Source organism: Lepus europaeus, chromosome 16, assembly GCF_033115175.1.
Source record: "Lepus europaeus isolate LE1 chromosome 16, mLepTim1.pri, whole genome shotgun sequence".
In the NCBI taxonomy this organism is placed as follows: domain Eukaryota; kingdom Metazoa; phylum Chordata; class Mammalia; order Lagomorpha; family Leporidae; genus Lepus; species Lepus europaeus.
In genome coordinates this window covers 2,584,336-2,606,679 of record NC_084842.1, presented here as the reverse complement: position 1 = coordinate 2,606,679, position 22,344 = coordinate 2,584,336, and the positions used below count along the sequence as shown (strand labels likewise).

Below are 22,344 nucleotides of genomic sequence, written 5' to 3'. Positions count from 1 at the left end.
GTGATCTAACATTTTTAATGCAGACTTTAGGAAGGATGGTGGGCTTACAGGTTGAGTCACACAGCCAATGACTCAATCAATGATACCTAAAGGGATGAGCCACACCCAAATGCTGGCCACACCAACGCACATGGAGCTCCCGGGTTGGCCAGCTCATCCTCCTGTGTGGGGAGCGTCGTGAGTGCTGATTCCACAAGGAACAGACACCGATGCATACAGCATAGCCAGTAGAGAGGGAGCTGCACCAGCAGTCGCCTGGCCTCCAGTTGCAGTTCTAGCATGCACTAGCTCTGTAGGCTTTGCCTCAGTCTCTCGATCCACAACATGGGTAAGATATAATAAGACATAGGCCTCCCAGGGCTGCTGTGAGTTAACAGGTTAAGGAATGTTGTGCCTGGTGCATATGGACAGCAAATCCATGTTATTTCTTATGATCACTATTCTTTTTATTTATCTACTGTGTGGGTCTCAGGTTTCTTACTGCATCTTACCTAATGGGCAGCCACAGAGACAGGCAACTGAAGTCAGATATGCCTTCCAGAAACCGAGGGAAGCTGTGGTTCTACCTGATCCAGGATAAGAGACGGCTCATGAAAATGATGGAATGTGGCACGAAGATGGTGGGGATGGGAGGAGGAATGCTAACATGTGATGACGTCACACATGTAAGTGGCTGCATTGATCTAGGCAACAGCAGGGGACTCAGGAGGAGACATGGTTATTAAACTATAAAATAACTAAAATTATATAAAATTTAAAATGGCATTCTTCACTCAGAGTAGGCACACTTCTAGTGCAGCCCCACATGGCTCGTGGCTCCTGCAGCCCACAAAGTGGATTGGAAACATCGTCATCATCACAGCACATCCTGCTGGGCACCTGCAATCGGACCTGTTCCTAAGGGAAGTCATACTTCTGTCTCTTGAAATTTCATATCCATGTGCAACCCATGAATTTTCTATTCAGATGGAAAATACACTGAAGAATAACAACAGATTACGTTTGTAATGATCAACCGCTACCGCCGTCAAACAATCTGCGGCCCCCCTCAAACTCTCTGGGGAGCAGATGAAGGGGAGGGGTCAGAGCTTCCGATGTGTGAGTCCAGTTCCAGGTAGAGTGTGGTGTAGAGTTCTGGAAGGGGATGAGGTACAGCACTACGTGCAGACAGGAGAGCCTAGGCTGGGATGGAGAGAAGAGAGGCAGGAAGAGACTGGGGAGTCGGCACCCACACGCAGTCCCCTGAGGAGTCAGACAGGACCCTGGTCCCTGGCCTGGCCCTGCTAGTGATAAAAACTGTAGCAACATTGTAACGCAATCACACACCACATGATGGAATCAGTACATTCAGGAAGAACATTAAATGAGGATCTATGCGTGGATTGATTTCTAAATGACTGCACTGCCATGTGTCACTTGTACCCAAGGCTCAGTTCCCTTATCTACTCAACTGACCAGTGGGTCGAGCCATGCTCTGGAGCACCCTTCCCTCCAGCGTGCTGAAGTCCTGAGGCTTGGCCAAGGGCCTCCCAGCAGAGTTAGACTCAGCTGTGTGTCATCCAGGTCCAAGTTCAGCAGTTTTCTGCCCGTCCCATCCCAGTAATCGCAAACTCCACAACGACAAATCCACACACAATTTCATGCTTTCTCTTCTTTTTTCTCCCCGTTAGGCTCAGAGTGTCCATGCCAACCCACAGCAACTACAAACACAATGAAACCTGTTCAGCTGATGTCCAAATCCACCCTGAAACCTATCACACGTTTTGCAAATAGAGCCAAACTCCATGCTGTAAATGTGCTCAACAGGACCAAGGAGAAACTTGAGAAGCCGGAACGTACTCATGGCAGACAGAGACCTGGCCTCAGGACCGGGGCAGCACCCAGAGGAACAGAAACAAAATGCACACTACAAAGGGCAGTAAAATGTGTCCTGGCTGAGGCAGCCACACTCCACAGGCTGGGAACAACTCAGACACACAGACACACAGAGTCATCTTGGAAACAAAACTCATCGTGCTCCCCCCACTACAAACCACTATACCATCCATATGGTCTTGGGGACATCTACGATAGAGTGGGGCTCACTGCCGTGGGTTCTGAAACCCTGGGCACCACCTAAGCCATGCCACTGACAGCAAAGTACTGCCTCACTCCTAGCCTTGGTTCTCTAATCTCTACATTAGGGATAAGACATTGGTGAGGTCTGAATGCTTTGATGAAAGCCTTTCGTAAATGGTAAATTTAATGATAAAGCTATTCAAGTGGAAATCACTAGAACTGCAAGTATACAATGGCGTCCCTCTAGCACTCCTTGAAGACTATTGTCTACATATTGATTAAGATAAGGAGCGGGAATAACATACTGGCCACGCAAAGCACCATCCATGATTTGTCTAGATGAACAATCTCCATCACCATGGAACTTTGAAGGGGAACAAGGACTTGCTTCTCACAAGCACAGCAGGAACGGTGTGATCATTTCAAAGATTAGGTCATCGAAGACTGCCGATCCCATTTCATACACACAGGCTGCCTTCACGCTTGTCTGAGGTCATGGCTATGAGCTGCTGCTGGCTGAGAGTCCCATGCCCAGAGATGCTTCTGTCCCAGTGGAAACCCTCGTGCCCACAGAGCACCAGGAACCAAACCTGGCTGGCAACCACTTGAGTAAGGTTGGAAGCAGACTCCACGGTTGAACCTGCAGATGAGGGAAGCCTTGATTGGAGCCTCATGAGAAACCCAGAAACTGGGAATCCGGCAAGCCACAGGGAACCACGCCGGACTACCGGTCCAGAGGAACTGGGAGAGAAACCAGTGCAGTTGTTTCAAGCTGGGTAATTAGTTAAGCACCAATTGATAAGTAATAGACTAATTGATAACACAGGCTGCATGGTGTCCCCTCCACCCAAAATTCATATGTTGCAGATCCAACCTCACCACCTGTGAATGGTATTGGAGACAGGGTCCATCGAGATGTAATTTACTAAGCAGGTATCAGACTGGAGCAGGTCGGACCTGTAATCCAACATGGTCAGAATCCTTGGAAAACAAGGAGATCTGCACACAGGTGCACACAAATGGAAGACCAGAATTGTGCTGGAGCTGCCAGAAGCAGGAGAGAGTCCCCAAGAGACACTTGCCCACCACCAACGGGGAGTGCACACCTGCTGATGATGTCTTTATCTCAAGCTCCCAGCCTCCAGAGCTAGGAGATCAATGGCTTTTCATCAATAAAGCCACTCAGTGTGTGGTTCCTTATGACGGCAGCCATGATTAAGACAGGCAGGAAAAGGGAGGGGGAGTGTGACAACACGCCACCAAGGAGGCAGAACCCAAGGAATGAGTTGCTCTGACACAGGCAGTCCTGAGAGACTCTGTCCTGTCCTCACTGAGGCCTGGGGGGAGGTCTCTGTGTCTATCCCCATTCAGGTGCCATCTCCCAGGGGGCTGTTCTGACCACAGAACAAGTGACAGGGCCAAGGAAGGAGTCACCAGGTGGGCAGGCCCCTTCCTCATCATCTCCTTCACACACCTCATACAGGTAAGCGGGACAGGCTAGCTGGAGGAAAACCAAGCAAAACAAGCATATCACACAGAGTAAAAAGGAAGGGCAAGTCAGGGAACATCCACATGGATCTCACCTCCAAGACAGATCTGTTCCTGGGGAACAAGGGGAGAAAATTTGATTCCCTATGGTGAAAAAGAATTCATAGCACGAGATGACCTATTTAAAGAGACCACTGGGTGAATTACTTTAGCAAGAAAAAAAAAAACCTCTTGCCTCAGCTCAGGCTTTATGGAAACACACACCTGAGCTGAACTCTTAACCTGTGCCAGGTGTGCAGAGTGTGTGTGTGCTCCCTGCAGACGCACACGTGAGCTGGGCTCTCCGGGTGAGCCTGGAGGTGCGGGACCATGCATTCTCTAACTCTATAAACCTTCACTCTCAATCAATAGAGAAAAAAGAAATTGACTGTAGGAAATTCTGGGATGGAAAACAGAGTCTCTGATTAAAATCCATGCTGACTGCTCTCATTCAAGGGCTGACGAGTCCTGGGGAGGAAGAAAATCCTCTTTTTCTGTTGACTTTGTTAATGCTCAAGAATAAAGGCTGAAGAATTGCATGACATTCCAGTAGTCCTTGGAGATGGCATAATTATCTGTTTCTAGCCCGTGACCTTTCTTCTCTGGGGGCTGACACAGGAAGGGAAGGAAGAGGAGCTCTCCTGGCTCTGTGTGAGCTGGAAATGCCGGGAAGTTGATCTGCTCCTGATCAATTGCTACAGAAACGTGGGTTCTGTGCAGTACCTAGAGCTGCACTGAGATACGGCTCCATCCTGCTTCTTCCAGATCCTCTGAATATAAACTTGTACACCCTGCCAACAGCAGCTGAAACAAGTACAGGACAATTTTTTAAAGACTTATTTATTTATTGAAAAGCATAGAAACACGGGGGAGAGAGAGAGAGAGAGAGAGAGAGAGAGAGAGAGAGACAGGCTTCATCCTGGTCTCCCACATAGGTGCAGGGCTAAAGCACTTAGGGCATCTGCTGCTTTTCCAGGCCATTAGCAGGGAGCTGGATCGGAACTGGAGCAGCCAGGAGTTGAACTGGCACCCCCAGGAGATGTCAGCACTACAGATGGAGTTCTAACCTTCAACGCCATAGTGCCAGCCCCAAGAGTGCATTTTTAAAAACACTTAGCATCTGCCGGTGCCGTGACTCAACAGGCAAAATCCTCCACCTAGCGGCGCCGGCACACCGGTTCTAGTCCCGGTCGGGGCACCGGATTCTGTCCCGGTTGCCCCTCTTCCAGGCCAGCTCTCTGCTGTGGCCCGGGAGTGCAGTGGAGGATGGCCCAAGTGCTTGGGCCCTGCACCCCATGGGAGACCAGGAGAAGCACCTGGCTCCTGCCATCGGATCAGCGCGGTGCGCCAGCCGCGGCGGCCATTGGAGAGTGAACCAACGGCAAAGGAAGACCTTTCTCTCTCTCTCACTGTCCACTCTGCCTGTCAAAAAAATTAAAAAAATAAAATAAAAATAAAAAAACACTTAGCGTACACACACACACACCCCTAATATGGGAATGCAGTCATGATCAAGAACGGCATTCCTCAAGATGCATCATTTGCAATATTTTGATTAATGTTCCCTTTGGGGAAGGCAGAGCATCCTGAGGTAACAGACAGCAAACTCCAGTTGGACGTGTGTGTGTGTGTGGAGTCTGTCTGGCTGTGTGTTCCATGCAGCCTGGGGACCCCTGAAGCCTGGGGCCACAGCATGCTGGCACGGAAACCCCACTTCTCATGGCAGGTGCTGCTCACAGTCTGACTGCCTGGACAGCAGCCACTCATTACAAGGGGGCCTCTGGCTAATGCCATCACAGGGTTCAGGCAGCTCCTAGAAAACAAAGGAAAACTGTAGCAGAGAGAAAGGACATAGAGCATGAGGCAGTTGGATCTGGAGTTGAATTTAACCCCTGTAATTTGCTCACCACATGACTCGGGAAAGTCACCCCCTCATGCGCGTATGGGAAGGTTCCTTTTTGCCCCTTACAGTGTGCTGAGGGTACCGCAGGAAACCAAAGTGGCAGAACTCTGTGCCTTTTCTTTTAGGATGAGGAGACTGGTGCTGAATGGGAATAAGTACATCAGATGGTATTTGGGAAGTTGATAAGGGTGATGAAGGCAGATGAAGCCAGGTGGGGGGTTGGAGGCAGGAGGAGCTGTAGCTGAGACTTTAACTTGGGGATGCAGTGAGGACCTGCAGAGGAGTGAGATGAACATTTGTCCTGTGGTTGGCAGCGGACGGCAGGCAGAGGGGTCAGTAGAGGCAAAGGCTCTGAGATGGGAGCCCTCTGGGATCTTCCATGGGAAGCTATGATTTCAACAAGATGGAAGGTCATCCATTCATCTGGAGCCAAGGAGTGGCCCATCCTTATGTGTTCAGTGAATTAAAAAGTAGAAGAGGAGAAGGAGGAGAAGGAGAAGGAAGAAGAAGAGGAGGAGGAGGAAGAAGAAGAGGAGGAGGAGGAGGAAGGAGAGGAGGAGGAGGAGAAGGAGAAGAAGAGGAGGAGACGGAGGAGGAGGAAGAGGAAGAAGGCGGCCAGCATTGTGGCACAGAGAGTTAAGCTACTGCCTATGACGTCAGCATATTGGAGCACCAGTGTGACTCCTGGCTGCTCTGCTTCCAATCCAGCTCCCTGCTAATGCACCTGGGAAGGCAACAGAAGATGGCCCAAGTGCCTGGGCCCCTGTCGCCTACATGAGGGACCAGGATCAAGTTCCAGGCTCTTGGCTTAGGTCTGGGCCAGCCCCAGTTGTTGCAACCAATTGGGGAATGAACTAGCTGATGATCCCCCAAAGCACAGAGAGAGACAAAGATAGAGTTGGGGCTGGCAGGGTGCCTTATCCACTGGGTGGAAAAGTTAATTTGGACTCCCATGATCTTGCAGTCCCCACATTAACCTATGGCTTAGTTTCTTTTTTATTGACTTCTGGCAGGTACACAAAGGCCAAAAAAGGTACAAAGGCCCTGGAGAGGCAAGCTTACGAATACATCCCTTTATCATGTCTGTGAACTCTGCTGGGCTGATTAAGGAAGAAAGAATAGTCACACCCATGTGTGCTTCTGAAGACTTGCATTGTCTTTTTCAGAAACCTAAAAAGCCACACTGTCCAGAAATTAAGTACTTTTCCCCAAAACTAGTGTCTCATCACACAGTCCTCAGTTTAGGGACTTGCTCCCATCCGGCCCCAGCCAGGAACCTGGGAATCCAAAGCTGCTCACCCAGTGGGTAGGCACTGCAGCAATGTCTTCTTTTCAAAGGCTTTTCGGCATCTCTGCATTGCCTTGGGGGCTGCTGCGGCTCAGAATACAACTATTCTAATTCCTCTGCTGGCTCCCCAGCACCCCCTCAACTCAAGCCAATGATTCATTTGGGGGAAGCACCAACAAATGGATTATTGTACTTATTTTCATAAGTAATGAATGCTTCCATTTCTCCTCGATGCCTCAATTCCTTGGAGTTTACGTGGGAGGGATCTTCCATCATGGCAATTCATATTATGAAAATGCAGTGCATGGATTTCAAAACCGCCAATACACATATCTTTCTATTCCATTTTGCCTTGAACTGTTTGAAGGACCCTGGTCTGGGAAGCTGTGATTTGGCTACTGAAACTTCTCTGGCATTAGTCCTCAGCGCCCCTTTCAGTCCCCCAGCAAAATGAGCCTGTCCTCCTGCTGTGGTGAACTTAGAATTTTCCCAAAAGGCACCGAGCTGCTCTAAGGACACCCTTTGTTAACCTGCCTCTCTGGCTGGAGTGTTGGCCCTCTGCAGCTGTGGCAGCCCCGGGAACGCCACACACCTCTGCACCTGCAGGCAACAGGCGACTGAGCGTTCCTCCTCCAGCCCTCTGCATGCTCCCTCCCGGGTGTCTCCCGCAGTGAACTCCAGCGTGGTCAGTCCTCTCCTGCAATCCACTTCTCCGAGACCATCTCTGACAGCCTGTGTGCTAGGCGACAGGTTACCTCCAGAAGGTACCTAACAACCCCTGAAACTGTTGGAACAGCACTGAATTACCTGAGCAGAAATGAGAGACACGTGACAGCACTGCTCAGAGCACAAACGCGATGTTCACATCTCCACTATCTCACAGGAAGCACCAGCATTTCTTCCCTTGCCCTAAAGGACATTGTTCATAATGGTGACAGCACCGTACACATTTCTGTATCTACAGAACCAAACACACTGATTGGCTTATGATCAGTAACAGTTTAACGACAACCAGGAAAGTGCTTAGCACATACTCAATAATAAATTTGTTTCAAAATGTATAAATGATCAATATATTTTTTAAAAATGTATAATTAATCATTAAATGTATGTAAAAGAATGAATAAATGTTTGCTGAATGAATGTCTACTGAATGAATGAATGAGAAGGATATATAAAGACAAAAGGGAGAAAGAGAAAATATTCTCTTTCCTTGGAAGAACAATGGAAAATGAGTGAATGCTAACTAGTAAGGATGGATTGTGAGACAGAGACTGAACTGAACTGTTGACGTTTCGATTGAAATATCATTATAAATAAAGTGCTGGAAGTTTTGCAATTTTGTTACATTTGACTATTGTAGTGGTTACACGATTATTAGTGTTTTTTATGAATACTTTTATTTTTGAGAGGAGTGAGAGAGACACCTCCTATTTGCTAGTTCACCCTCCCCCCAAGCCCATAACAGCCGGGACTGGGCAGGGGGGAGCTGGGAGCTGGAACTCAATCCAGGCGTACCATATGAGTGATGAGGGTCCAGTTTTTGAGCCAACTCTGCTGCCTCCCAGAGTCTGCATCGGCTGGAGACTGGACTCAGGGGCAGGATGTGGGCTTAGCTAACCCAGGTACTCTGACAGGAGACAGAGGCATTCTAACAGCAAGGCCAAACACACAACCCTGATAATCAGCGCCTATGCAGCATCCGATGCCTGGGGGTCTTACAGATGTGCCAGAGAGGTGACAGCCTACGGTGGGGAACACACAGCCCTGTCTCTGAGTGGGCCAGATGCGAATCTGCAGAAGAAACTCTCACCAAAAAAATCACCACCTCCACTTCGGATGTGACCACAGAACCGTGTTGTCAGGAGCCAGGCTCACAGCTTACCCTCGGCTGGTCTTTTAATTTGGGGAGCTGCGTATTTTAAGAAATGTGATGTAATCTGCCATGCATGTGCACTTGCAGTTCCTCAGCTTCAGAAACGAAAGCTGTGGAATAAAGAAGCTCAAACACTCGGACTCCAGTCCCAATGGCTCTCTCTGCTCGCTCTGTGACTTTGAACAAAGAACGTAACCTTGTGCAGCACTAATTTCCTGTAAAAGAGGAATAATGATGAAATTTCCCATACAGCGTTTGGGAGCATTGAATGAGGTCATTAACGCATGTGCCATAGGAACGGAGCCTGGCGCACAACAGCAGCCCAGCGAATGCCAGCATCTAAGCCACCTTCAATGACTGAGACGAACTCAAAATTGACATCTAGTTGGAAAGCTTGCTCACAATAGCCCCCTCCTACTGCTTTGCTGAGCCCACTTACTGTCCGGGTACATCCCAAACTCCAGTTCTGAGTGCAGCTCTTCTTTGGTAGGATCTGCACAATTTCCCCAACGCCCTGCCCACTCTTTGGGTCATTGTGTCCCCGCAACAAGCTGCTCCTGCAGTTTTTAGAGAACTGAGTGCATTGTCCAGCCCGGGAGCCCAGCTGCTCCATGGACAGGGCTTTCAGTGCCTGCCAGCGGCTCCATCCTTTTCCCACCTGGTTCCTTTCCCCCATCGTCACCCCTACTATCCAAATCCTCACATCCTCTCCCTCTTCCTCGTCCTCAAACCTGCTCCCTAGGGAGCAGCTTTTAAATCACGTGCGTGTCCTTCAGTGAGTTCACATACTGAACTCCCATACCTGCCAGGGGCCGTGGGAGTCTTGGCAGCCATGATACGTTTTCAGACAAGACAGGATCACATATATAAACACCTGTCAGCCGAACTCTGTCGGCAGAACTTGAACCAGCTGGAGGAACTGGCCCTGCAGACTGGAAGTAAGTCTCCCTGTGAACGAGGCATTCCAAGCACTGGAAGTCACACCTGCCGCCGGGTCCCAGGGGCCCTGGAGATCACCGTTGGACAAGGGCTTCAGAGTAGCAGGGCGGATTTAGAAACAAGCCTGCACATTCTTTGACACTTCTCCCTCGTCTCCACTCCTCTCCTCTTGGCCATGGCAAGGCTCAATTTGCTTCTAACAAATACAAACATGTAGAGTTAGCCAGGTCGTGCTCTTGCTCTCTTGTCTGTCTCTCTGGAATAAGCTGCGCTGTGCCCTTGCAGGAAGAAAGAGCTGCCCGACGAGGACCAGGGAACACCTGGGGAGCGAGTCCACGCCCCCAGAAAGTGTTTCAACGATGCGGTGCCAGCCACGTCCTGACATCATTCCTGGTTCACAGAGGCTGTGAACTACTGTTTGCCGAGTCTGAGGTGGGGGTTGGGGCAGTATTTTTACACAGCATAGCCAATAAGGAGAGAAACTGGGAGATGGCACTGTGGTGCAGTGGGTTAAGCAGCGGCTTGCAATGCCAGCATCACGTATCAGAGCACCAGTTCGAGTCCGGGCTGCTCTGCTTCCAATCCACCTCCATGCCAATGTGTGTGGGAGGCAGCAGGTGATGGTTCACGTGCTCAGGCCCCTGTCACCCACATGAGAGACCCAGATGGAGTTCCTGGCTCCAGGCTTTGGTTTGGCTTAAACCTGGCTGTTACAGCCATTTGGAGAGTGAACCGGCAATGACAGATCTCTCTCTGTCTCTGTCTATCCTCATCCTCTCTCCACTCCCCTCCCCTACAAATAAATAAATGACTTAAAAAAAAAAACAGAGAAGTCTTTGACATTGTAACATTTTGCAGTTTGTCAGAAGTACAAGGTGTATATTATGTTTTAAGTTAGCAGCTAAGTTTCTTGTGCCACCAGATCTGGCCCTACACATGCTTTAAAAAGATCAAGACTCGAGTTTGAATCACCCCGGCACAGAAAATCTGCCTGGGCCACAGGTACTTTTGAGGCCCACGGTCCACGACAATAACATTGCAGTCACATCACATTGCTTGCTTGTCCCTGGACGCTTCCCCCGATTTCACTGGAGAAGCACATCTCCGTTCCGCCTTTCAGAGCCGGTATTAAGTGAACTGCTTAAGATGTCCTAGATAACGAGCGATACAGACAGTGTGAGAACGCAGAACCCTGAACTGCAGCCCAACACAATTTCCTCTGTATTATTCTCTCTACATGATTCCCTTCCAAGGCCACGGCATGGTTAGTCATTAGTGAGGAGGAAAGAAACAAATGTTGATTGCTCAATCTATGCCAGGCAGCATACCAGATATTCTCTGTAATGTTCTGCATCTCATCATGACAGCCAACAACCTGGTTCTGGGGACCCTCCATTGTCAGAGGAGGACTCTTAAGGGCAGAAGAAATTTATAAGACTTTTCAGGGTGCGTTAGCCACTTAGGGTGCACAGGTTAATGGTATCAGGTATGTGAAAAATCACCATGACTCAATCTTAGAACTTCTGTCCCTTTTACGTTTTTGTGGTTCTAACCTGATAGAGGATTAACCCTGAGTGCTTTACGTCACTCACCTACAGGCTTTTGTGCTGGGAAAAAGGTAAGGGCAGGGCAGGCTGCCACGATCCCTTCAATCTAACTCCACCATCAAGAATACCAGCAGGGGGCTGCACTATGGAGTAGCAGATAAAGCTTCCACCTGCTACACAGGCATCCCATACTGATGCCAGTTCAAGTCCCAGTTGCTCCACTTCTAATCCAGCTCTCTGCTATGACCTGAGAAAGTAGCAGAAGATGGCCCAAGTCCTTGGACCCCTGCACCCATGTGGGAGACCCGGAAGAAACTCCTGGCTCCTGGCTTTGGATTGGCCCAGCTCCAGCCATTGCGGCCAATGGGGAGTGAACCAGTGGATGGAAGACCTCTCTCTCTCTCTACCTCCCTCTGTAACTCTGTCTTTTCAAATAAATAAAAATATATCTTTAAAAAAATGATCCCCATGTCCCATATCAGCATGTCTGAGTTTGATACCAGGCTAACTTCTTTTTTTTTTTTTTAAAGATTTATTTATTTTACTTGAAAGAGTTACGCAGAGAAGGAGAGGCAGAGAGAGAGAGAGGTCTTCCACCCAATGGTTCACTCTTCAATTGGCTGCAACGGCCAGAGCTGTGCTGATCTGAATTCAGGAGCCAGGAGCTTCTTCCAGGTCTCCCACGTGGGTGCAGGGGCCCAAGGACTTGGGCCATCTTCTACTGCTTTCCCAGGCCATAGCAGAGAGCTGGATCGGAAGTGAAGCTGCCGGGACTCGAACCGCCGCCCATATGGGATGCTGGCACTGCAGGTAATGGCTTTACCCACTACGCCACAGTGCCAGCCCCCAGGCTCCACTTCTGACTCCAGCCTCCTGTTCTTGCAGATCCTGTGAGGCAGTAGGTGCTGGGTTCCTATTATCCATGTGCTAGACTCGTTTTGAGTTCCTCATTGCTGGTTTTGCGTTTATTTATGGAGTGAATCAGAAGAGATCGATCCTTCTCTTTCTCCCCTCACCTCCCTCAAATAAATAAATAATTAAAAACCTATAGCTTCCAGCCACATGAGGATTCTCATCCCTGTATTTCCATCTTTATGGATTTTGTGTCTTCCAAGCATCTGCTTTCACTTCTTTACTGGAATATGTCTGAATGATCCACAGACATCTCAAACTTTAGAGGAATAAAAGTGAACTCACAATTTTCCCCCTTCTTCCACCCTGGATGTCCGTCCTCTGCTCAAGGAATGCCGGCGCCATCCACCTGACTGCTGAAGCTCCTGTTCACTTGTTCCTTTCTCCGACTCACAGTGTGGGGAGCATCCTGGCCACTCCCCTGCACCTCACTCTGTCCAGCCCCACACATGCCCCCCTGGGTTCAGGAGGGCATCACCTCCTGGCTGCATGGCTTGAACAATCTCTAAAATGCTACGCTTTTCTCATTTTCTTCTACACACCAAGTTTCCACCCGCTGCCTCCCAACCAGGCCTGTGTGACTGCACCACCTGTAGAATAAGTACTTTTCCTTTTTTAAAATGACATTTAGAATGCTACTGCCTGCTGACGTTTCAGAACTATTTCTTTCCTCCATGTATATTTCAGACTCTTTCCTAGCTCTATTTTAAACACTCATTGTTCTTAGAAGGTACCGTGCAGCATCCTTCCTAAAAATACAAATCAGCCTTTGCTGAGAGAGAGAGAGAGAGAGAGAGAGAGAGAGAGAGAGAGAGGAGAGATGATAGGTAGACAGCATAAAAATAGAGAGATGGTAGATAGTAGAGATAGATACGTGGAAAGATAGGTAATTAATAGTAAAGGAAGGTATGGAGTTAGATCCAATACATAGACAATGGAGTTAAATCAATTGAAAGACAGTAGAGACACACAGATGATAGTACAGCTAGGTAGACGCTCAATATATAGGGAGCAATGCACAGATACACAAATAGAAGGGGTAGGTAGTGGAGACTGATAAATACATGATGAACACAGGTATACAGATGAAGATAGGTAACAGATATTAGAGAGAGAGAGAGAGATAGCAGACAAGTTGATCACAGGGGTCTTAGTGCTCACAGAGACAAAACAGAATGATGTGACAGAGAATACTGGGTGCCATTTAAGTTGAGATCTGGTTGACAAGAAGGAGCTAATTATATGAAGACTGCCAGAAAAGTGTATCAGGAAGAGATTCCTAGTATGGGAAACACCAGAAAATGCAGAAAATGTTTGGCTGCTTGAACATCTGGAAGAAGTCAGACCACTACACCTGAAGCACAGTGGTCATGGGGTGATTGGCTTGAGCTGGGACAGAGGGGGTGAGTAGAAGGCAGACCACATGGGGGTCAGCTGTGCCCGCAGCAGTTGGGACCCACTTCTGAGGAAATGGAAGGCTTTGGTGGATTTTCTGTAGAAGGGAATATGGTCTGGATGACATTATGAAATACTCACTCTGGCCACTCTGGGAGAAATGCCATATAGGAAATCAGACGTGCCCACAGGGAGCTGGCCAGGAGCCATCGGGTGGAATCTGTCCAAGAAGAGACTTGAGGCTTGGACCAGGGTGCCAGGAGTGCAGAAGAAGAGGGGACCAGGTTGGTAGAGTAGGACCACAGGACTTGCTGATAGGCGGATGTGGAGATGGAGGGGGAGGAGGGATCAAGGTTAAGTTCTAGACTTTGGCAGTGAGCAACTGGGAAAGCAGTAGTGCTATTTAGAGATGCGTGGAGGAAACAGGTAGAAGGTCATAGAAGAGATCAAGGGTTCTCTTTCAAACCATGAGAAAATTGAGATGATTTTTGGACAGCAATATTGAGAGTCAGATGTACTGGGGAGTTGGGGAGATACATTTGAAGGCACACACGTTGGAACTTGGATTCACTTTCTTCTAGAGAGTGGCTAATGGAACAGAGCAAGCAACTCAGAAATGATCCCTACAACTCCTCTGTAACCAAAGTGATTGATAACCTTCCCCAATTAGAAACCGCAGAGGAGCACTGGGGGCTGGGCAGACTTGATGTCTGCGGTCAGTTTCAGACGTGTCCCTTCCCTTCAGTCTGTCCCAACCTCCGAACCAACTGCTGTCCTTAAGCCACCTCTCATCAGTGGCCTCCTGCCACTGCTAACACTTGTGCCAGCTGATAAGTTTCCAGCTCCACCCATTCACAAACTGGATGAGAAATTTTCTTTGGAATGGTCTTGCATAATCCCGTCAAACTTTAAGTATATGTATTGTAAGCAAAACAGAGAATCTCACCAAGAGAAATTGGATGTTTTATCACAACTGGTTGTCCTGAACAAATTATGTGTGCACACACACACACACATCTTATATATAAAATAGCACCTCCAACCATAGAAATTTCATTTCCACAAAAATTCTACAATAAATCCATGCTGTAGCTCAGGTAATTTTTTTTACCTATTTTACCCAGCATGCTGTTTTTGAGAAAACAAATCATTGATATTTTCCCTCAAAGCACTCTCAGCTTGCAAATAAAACCATGTATTCTCCAGCTGATATATTAATTCTTAATTATGCTGTATAATTCATCGTAAGTGTATACTAATTATTTACACACATGCCTTTAGAATATTTTCCTTAAAGGCATACGGTTCAGTTTAAAGAAGAAATAGTCTTTCATTCCTAAATTTGAGAATGTACCTAAAGAAAAGCATGCAAAAGGTCTGTCACTCATTAGTAAAATAAGCTCATTTTTTTCTGAGAAAATTGAAGATATCTTAAGTCACTATATCTTCAATTTCTTTGTGTTCTTCCTCGAGGGACAAGGAAACTCAATAACACTTAATGTTTTAGTCTTTTTGGGGCATTTGGATATTCTGGCTTATGAGATGGCATTTTAAAAAGTTCAAGGAAAATGAAATTAAAAGAAAGGTGCCAGCATTATGGTTCAGCAAGTTACAAGCACCAGTTCAAGTCCTGGCTACTCCACTTCCAATCCAGCTCCCTGCTAACTTGCCTGGGAAAGCAGAGGAACATATCCCAAGGCCTTGGGCCCCTGCACCCACATGGGAGATCTGGAAGGAGTTCCAGCTCCTGGCTTCAGCCCTACCCAAGCTAGTACAGCCATTTGGGAAGTGAACCAGGGATTAAAAGCATTCTCTCTCTCTCTCTCTCTCTCTCTCTCGCTTTGCCTTTCAAAGAAATACATAGATCTTCAATAAATTAAATTACATTAAATTAAAAAGATATTTCCTTTGGTATAAAATTTTTTGGAAATCCATTCCCAGAGGAGTCTTCAAAATGTTTACGGAAAATGTGTATCATGAAAAAACCATGTATAGATTTCAACATTTGTTTGCACCAAAATAGCTATTTAATTCCGTTTTCTAGGAATTTCTTGCCATCCCTTGAGTTATCTAGAAGCTTGGTCAGTGTCCTCTGAGTTTTGATTGTACCCGTATGTGGCCAGGCTGTGCCAGGCACACTGCAATTCTCTTCCCTGCAGGTCTCTGGTTTAGTCTTTTCTGCATCGGGAGAGGCAGTTGGGGCAGTCCCTGCGTGGACGCACCAGACCTCAGAGGCTCCAGCTCAGGGGTTCCAGCTCCTCTTTCCTCATCTGCGTTTTCCGCCCTTCCTCCACCTCCACGTCCCACGGACATCCAGCCCCAGCCCCCCGCAGAGGCACCAGCCCAGACAGACCACTCCACCTGCTCCAGGATCGCGTCAGCTCAGGTCCTCATTGCCAGTCCCCATGGGAGTGTGTGCGTATGTGAGTGTACGCCAGTGTGCGTGTGCGTGTGCGTGAGTGTGAGTGGACTCACGTGGGGATGTGTGAGACAGATGCTTCTCCCTGGTTCTGCCACTGCAAGGGTGAGGCGCTTCTCTTTTCCTCGGGCCCTTTCTCTGCAGAGGTATTGAGTTTCCGAACTCCAACTCTGTCCTATTTGGCTGACTCCAAAACCTCCAATCGAAGAGCCTGCTCCTTCATCTGCATATCCAACTGCCTTGGGGCCATCCCTACCAGGATAGAGCGTCATTATTCCTAAAGCAGGTTACCAAAAACTTCACTTACTAAAGTCCTCACTGGAGGATTCTACCTCTGTTCCCCTCCATTCCCAGGCTGGAGACGGGCAGGCAGCTTGCAGTGTCCCCTCCAAGGCTCCTAATCAGCAATGCTCATGGATGGTTCCTCCAAGTTCCAGGGATTGGCAGGGGCCAGGGAGAAAGACAGTGAGTGGCACTTTTGGCCCTATGTGTCCATTTCCAATAGCAACAATTTTGCTTTTATGAAATTCCATGTGCTCTTCATTTTATTTCACTTTAAAATCTTATTTTGCTGCTTTGTTGCTTTGAGAGGCAGAGAGACAAAGATAGGGAGACAGCTACCTCGTCTGCCAAGCTCACTCCGCCACTGCCTGCAATGGAGCAGACCAAAGCTAAGAGCCGGCAGCTCTATCCAAGTCTCTCCCACAGCGGGCAGAAACCCAGTTCCGTGAGCCAGCTTCCCAGCATCCATGGCTGTGCATCAGCAGGAGCTGCAGTTGCAAGTGGAGCTGGAACTTGAAGCCAGAAGCCCCATTATGGGATGTGGGCTCCTGGTTCCTGGCTCCGGATCGGCGCAGCTCCAGCCATTGCGGCCAATTGGGGAGTGAACCAGTGGATGGAAAACCTCTCTCTCTCTCTCTCTCTCTCTCTCTCTCTCTCTCTCTCTGCCTCTCTCTCTCTCTCCAGTAGATGGAAAATCTCTACCCCCCCCCCCTTTCTCTCTCTGCCTCTCCTTCTCTCTCTGTGTAACTCTGACTTTCAAATAAATAAATAAATCTTAAAAAAAAAAGCCCTCTCCCCCTGCCTACTCCAGCTGCCGTGGTCATCACAGCCTTGAAACGTCAGGGAAACTTCCCTGGAAAAATCCAACAATCTCCTCCCAATGAACCAACTCTCTGGAGTTATTTGGTTTTCTTCTTACCTGACTCTCTCTCTGGCATTTAATTACCTGCTCTGCAGCCTGCTTCTAGAAATATTGTTCCTCCTTGACTTCAGAAACACTAATCCGTCTGGGAAAGAAACAGAACAACGCATCCTTGCTGGAAAACATGCTGGCTTCTCCTCGGCTGCCTCGTGCGCGCACAAGTACCCTGCGTGTGAATGAATGCACTTTTATCCCCTGTGTTCTTCTCGCCCTACTCGTACTCCCTGAGTGACTTCTTCCACTCCCAGGTGCCTAGCCTTGTGATCTCCTCTGAGCCATGACTCCCACCTCCAGCCCTTATTCATTTTCATGCATGTTTTGTTTCTCAATGCGCATTTTCATGAACTTTTGGAAGATCCCTCATAGGCATGGATTTAAAAAAAAAATGTTTGGGTAGCCGGCGCCACGGCTCAACAGGCTAATCCTCTGCCTGTGGCGCCAGCACACCAGGTTCTAGTCCCGGTCGGGGCGCCGAATTCTGTCCCAATTGCTCCTCTTCCAGGCCAGCTCTCTGCTGTGGCCCAGGAGTGTAGTGGAGGATGGCTCAAGTGCTTGGGCTCTGAACCTGCATGGGAAACCAGGAGAAGAACTTGGCTCCTGGCTTCGGATCAGCACGCTGCAGCCATTGGGGGGTGAACCAAGGGAAAAAAGAAGACCTTTCTCTCTCTCTCTCTCTCACTGTCAAAAAAAAAAAATGTTTGGGGTCAATGCTGTGATGTAGTGGGTGGAGCTGCCACCTGCAGTGCCCATATCCCCTGTGGGTGCTGGTTTGAGTCCTGGCTGCTCCTCTTCCAATCCAGCTCTCTGCTATGGCCTGGGAAAGCAGTGGAAGATGGCCCAAGTGCTTGGGCCCCTGCACCTGCGCAGGAGACCTGGAAGAAGCTCCCGGCTCCTGGCTTCAGTCTGGTGCAGCCCCCAGCTGTTGTGGCCATTTGGGGAGTGAACCATTGGATGGAAGACCTCTCTCTCTCTCTCTCTCTCTCTCTCTCTCTCTGCCTCTCTGTAACTTTGCCTTTCAAATAAATAGATAATTTTTTTAAAAAAAGTATGCACCAACTAAACTTATCTTTTAATTCCATTTTCCATGAACTTTTTGAAGAAGTGCCATTATATTATCACCAACATGTTCTTTAATTATTTTCACCTGTTAATTTTGTCTCCTCACTTAAGCTCTAGCCTCTTTAAAAAAAAACAGTTTTATTTGCTTGAAAGGCAGAATGAAAGAGAGAAGTAGGGAAAGACAGAGGTCTTCCATCCACTGGTTCACTCCCCAGATGGCTGCAATGGCTAGGGCTGGGCCAAGTCAAGGCTAGGAACTGGGAGCTTCTTCCAGGTCTCCCAAGTGAGTAGCAGGGGCCCAAGCACTTGAGCGATCTTCTGCTGCTTTTCTCAGGCCACAGCAGAAAGCTGGATTGGACGAGGAGCAGCCGGGACTCGAACCAGTGCCCACATGGGATGCCGGCACTGCAAGCCATGTCTTGGCCTGCTGCACCACAATGTCAGCCCCTAAACTTTAGTGTTGTCGAAGGCAGGGACCACACTCCTGCCTGGCGCTATATCCTTATGCTCTCATTCACGTAGCCTGAGAGAGGAAACACACGGAATGGAGTTGTGCGACTCTCAAGTCTTAGATGGCTGGCAGAGAAGGAGGATGTGGGGAAATAGCAGCTGCCTAAATCCAGCGCTAACAGACACAACTCATCTCCTCTGAGCCTACTAGAGGAGAAACCATCTTAAAGCGTAAATACACAAGCAAGTTCTCTGCACGACTTTAAAGTCTGAATTACAACAACGCCTTGTGAAGTGACTGTAACGCGTGATTCTGCAAGCCCGGAGAACACCATCTCCTCCCACCTCCAAGTCTCTATATTTGAGGACAGTCAGGACGTGCTTTCCTGGAATATATTGACTCTGTGCTCAAGAGAAACTACCCTTTGTCCCTTGCTCCAAAAATGAATACAGACAGTGAGGGAGGCTGGGAGCTGCCAGCTCCTACCTTTGCCCCAAGCCAGGCCCCTCCAAGGACAGCCTTGAGCCTTCCACCCAGAGGCCGAGCAAGGAGTCCTCTTCCCTTTCTCACCTCAGGCTCCCTCAAGGTTTCAGAGCCTAGGCCTGTGTATCTACCAGCCTGCCTTCGGCTCAAACTGACAATGAAACTTTCTGATCCCCGTCCACCCTACAAAAGGACAAAATGGCATGAGCAGTGAGGTCAGCACATCGCTGGGAGCCCCAGTGTAACCCAGGATGTTAGCTTTATGAACACTGAGCTCAAGAAGCTAAGCATGATTTGGCTCCTCAATTCGTGCAGATGCCTCCTCCCAGAATCACAGGTTCATGGCACTGGAAGGGTGGACACACTTGATCCTATTCTGGTGTCTCAGGTGGGCCCAGTGGGAAGTCCTGAGGTCATGGGGGGTGTGTCCTTAGCAGGTGGTTTCTGCAAGAGGGCTTGGCTGTAATAGCCTGAGAGTCGGGCTCACTGCTCTCACTTTGCTTCCCTTGTCTGGGCTCCACATCCCACCACTGCAGTCCTCAGCAGATGCCTAATCTCACACTGTGGCCTTCAAAACCATGAGCTGAAATAGACTTCCTAAGTAACTTCTCTCGGGTATTTGTGAGAGCGCCCAGAGCCGACTAACGCACACACAGAAGACAGTCTAGACACATATTTGCGTGGAAGGTATTGTTAACTCATTGTTAACTCATTGCATTGCATTGCTCCTATTTTTGTAAATCCAGAGTGCATTGAGGCAGGTGTTCTTGCTTAGCCTTTGACCCCAGCAAGTCAACTTTACCCTTGCCAGTCCCAGCTGCCCTTCCAACCCTCTCTACCCTACTCAGTGATGCCCTTTAAATTTCTCTTTCAGTGTCTTCATAGCTAAACTTTTCACAGGTAAGATCCTGATATTTGTCATTGATACCTCTTACTAACAAGTAACCCTGCCGTGGACTTCTACGGAAAAGTAGATACTATTGAATGCTTTCTCCAGGGAAAAGTTTTTGATAATTACTTGGCAAGCAAGGATGGGGGTCATGTGTCACTTTGTGAGAAGCAAGCAAGTCTCCAACATCCCAGAAGACAGGCCCAGGGTTCCAGCCTGTTACCTCCTCTCATGGGAACAAAACGGTCATTCACAATTAACAGAGAACATGCCGGAATGATCATGCTGTCCATTGACATTAGTCATTGCAATTGTGCGTTAGCCTTAGCTCCAATTACATGATCAAGAAAAAGAAAACCATTGAGAGTTGAATACCTATTGTGGACACAGGGTGAGATGTTTTCATCAAAGATCCAGGAACAATCCTACTTCAAGGTTAAAGAAAATTCACCTGCACACATGGTGAAAAATCTATGCTAGAACAATAAGGCAGTTTCTGTGAAGAAAATCTCATGTTCAGTCCTACTCTTTTATCTGCACTATCTTACGGGAGCTCATCATTTGCTATCAATTCTTTAAATGACACTAGAGAAAGTGTTATGAGTATGAATGGAGAAAAAAACAATAAAGTGATTTCCACAAAAGTTGGACAGGTAAGTGTCTCTATCCACGATTCTTTGAGAACCAATGTTATCTATTCTTAACATAGTCTTCATTTCTAGTTTCTTCTCGTACATGACAGCGATGAAATACCCTCTCACGTGTCATTAGATTTAAGTCATCACACAGAAAAGACCTTAGAAAATGTGAATTTGCAACTGAAGAAAGTCGTTTCCTTGGAGTAAATTCTTAGAAGTCAAAATTTCTTTAAGTTCTTGTACAACCAAACAAGTGCTTCCTGGCTACCCTGGGCCCTGCTGACCACTTTGCTCTGGGTTTCGGGCTGCTTTGGGCACCAGGAGGAACACCTCCTAGAACCTGCATCCCTGGTGATGTCGCCATGCATGGAGCCACAGCAACCTGACACCAGGAAGCCCAGTGACCCTCCTGCAGCCTCAGTGGATCCAGGAGTTAGGGCAACTTCTCTATGGAGCAGTACAGCTTTAGTGTGTAGAGATTTAAAATCTGCCCAAGCCATGTAAAGGCAGGAAAAGTAACACTTTTTTTTGTCATTTTCCACTAAGTGACTGAGTAAGACACTAGGTCAACATTCGCTTCATGGTCGCTGGAACCGGAGATTGCTCTGCTGGTCTTCAGCCGGCCCTGTTGTCCGATGGTGAGCGGTCCTCCTTCCATCTGTGGAAATGAACTCTTGAGATTCAGTAGCACCTGCTGCTCTCTGAGACTGACACGTGAGGTACTGGCGCTGGGTTTCTTCATGAAATGTGCAATGAAAGGGCCTCTGTGACGGACACATAGAATGCAAAGCGCCAACGCATCTCTTGCTTGTGTGTATGTGCTCCTGACATCCAGTGTGGGATAGCCGGACATCAGACTTCCTGCTGGGATGGCATCCTCAGAGCACACTTGGACCTGACCCCTCCTTCCATGGAGGTACATGTTTGCCTTCCAGCCGCTTCCATGATGTGGAAAAACAAAACATGGCATCTGCTTCCAAGACCAAGAAATGGAAACCTCTGAAGCTTCTGCTATGGAGCCCACTACACTTTAAGGTTTTCCTTACTCAGCTGCCTTGAATAGGAGTTACATGCTCTGGAAACTGCATTTAAAATAAGCAAAGCTTCAAAATGCCCAGCTTGGTCTACCTTCGAGTATATTTAAAATGCCCGTTCTGATACAGATACTCAAAAGAGAAGGAAATTCTAATCTAGAAAGCTAGCTGTCCATGGAAATCTGAGTAGCTCCTAAGTTCTCACTCAGCGCTGATCCTGTCAGAAGAGTTGAGCCTGTTCTCTAAAGTTTGTCCATCATCAAGGAAATACAATCAGAGATCTGAAACTCATCTATTTAAGGCACTTCTTAGATCTTTTTTTGTAAAAACAGAAATAAGTTCGGTGGCGATGGTTTTAGAAATCAAAAGGAACGGAAGTGCGCACGCTCTCCCGTTGGATGTCTTTGGAAGGAAGGGCACTTCCGTAAGGAGGGAAAAGACAGGTGTGTCTCTGAAGAGAACAGTGGCGCCAGAGGCTGCCCATGGAACTTTGAACTAATTGTGTCTGGGGACTTGAAGTATCACCGACATTTCTGAAAGCTGACTTTAAAGATTTTTATTTCTTTTTGACTATTAAGTGCGGAACGGATTGAGATTTATCAGCGACTCTAAAAGCTATAGAAGAGAAGACACATTTCTTATTTGCCATTGAGGACTACCGAGGATGATAGATACATGTGGCTATAATGACATGTGTAGAAATGTATATTCTGATGAGGCCC

General features: G+C 48.0%; 1 protein-coding gene across 1 annotated transcript in view; it reads right to left on the bottom strand.

Moving 5' to 3' along the window:
- Positions 1 to 22,344, bottom strand: part of ZMAT4 (zinc finger matrin-type 4) — a 278,835-nt gene that overhangs the window by 9,219 nt on the left and 247,272 nt on the right. The window lies entirely within an intron of this gene.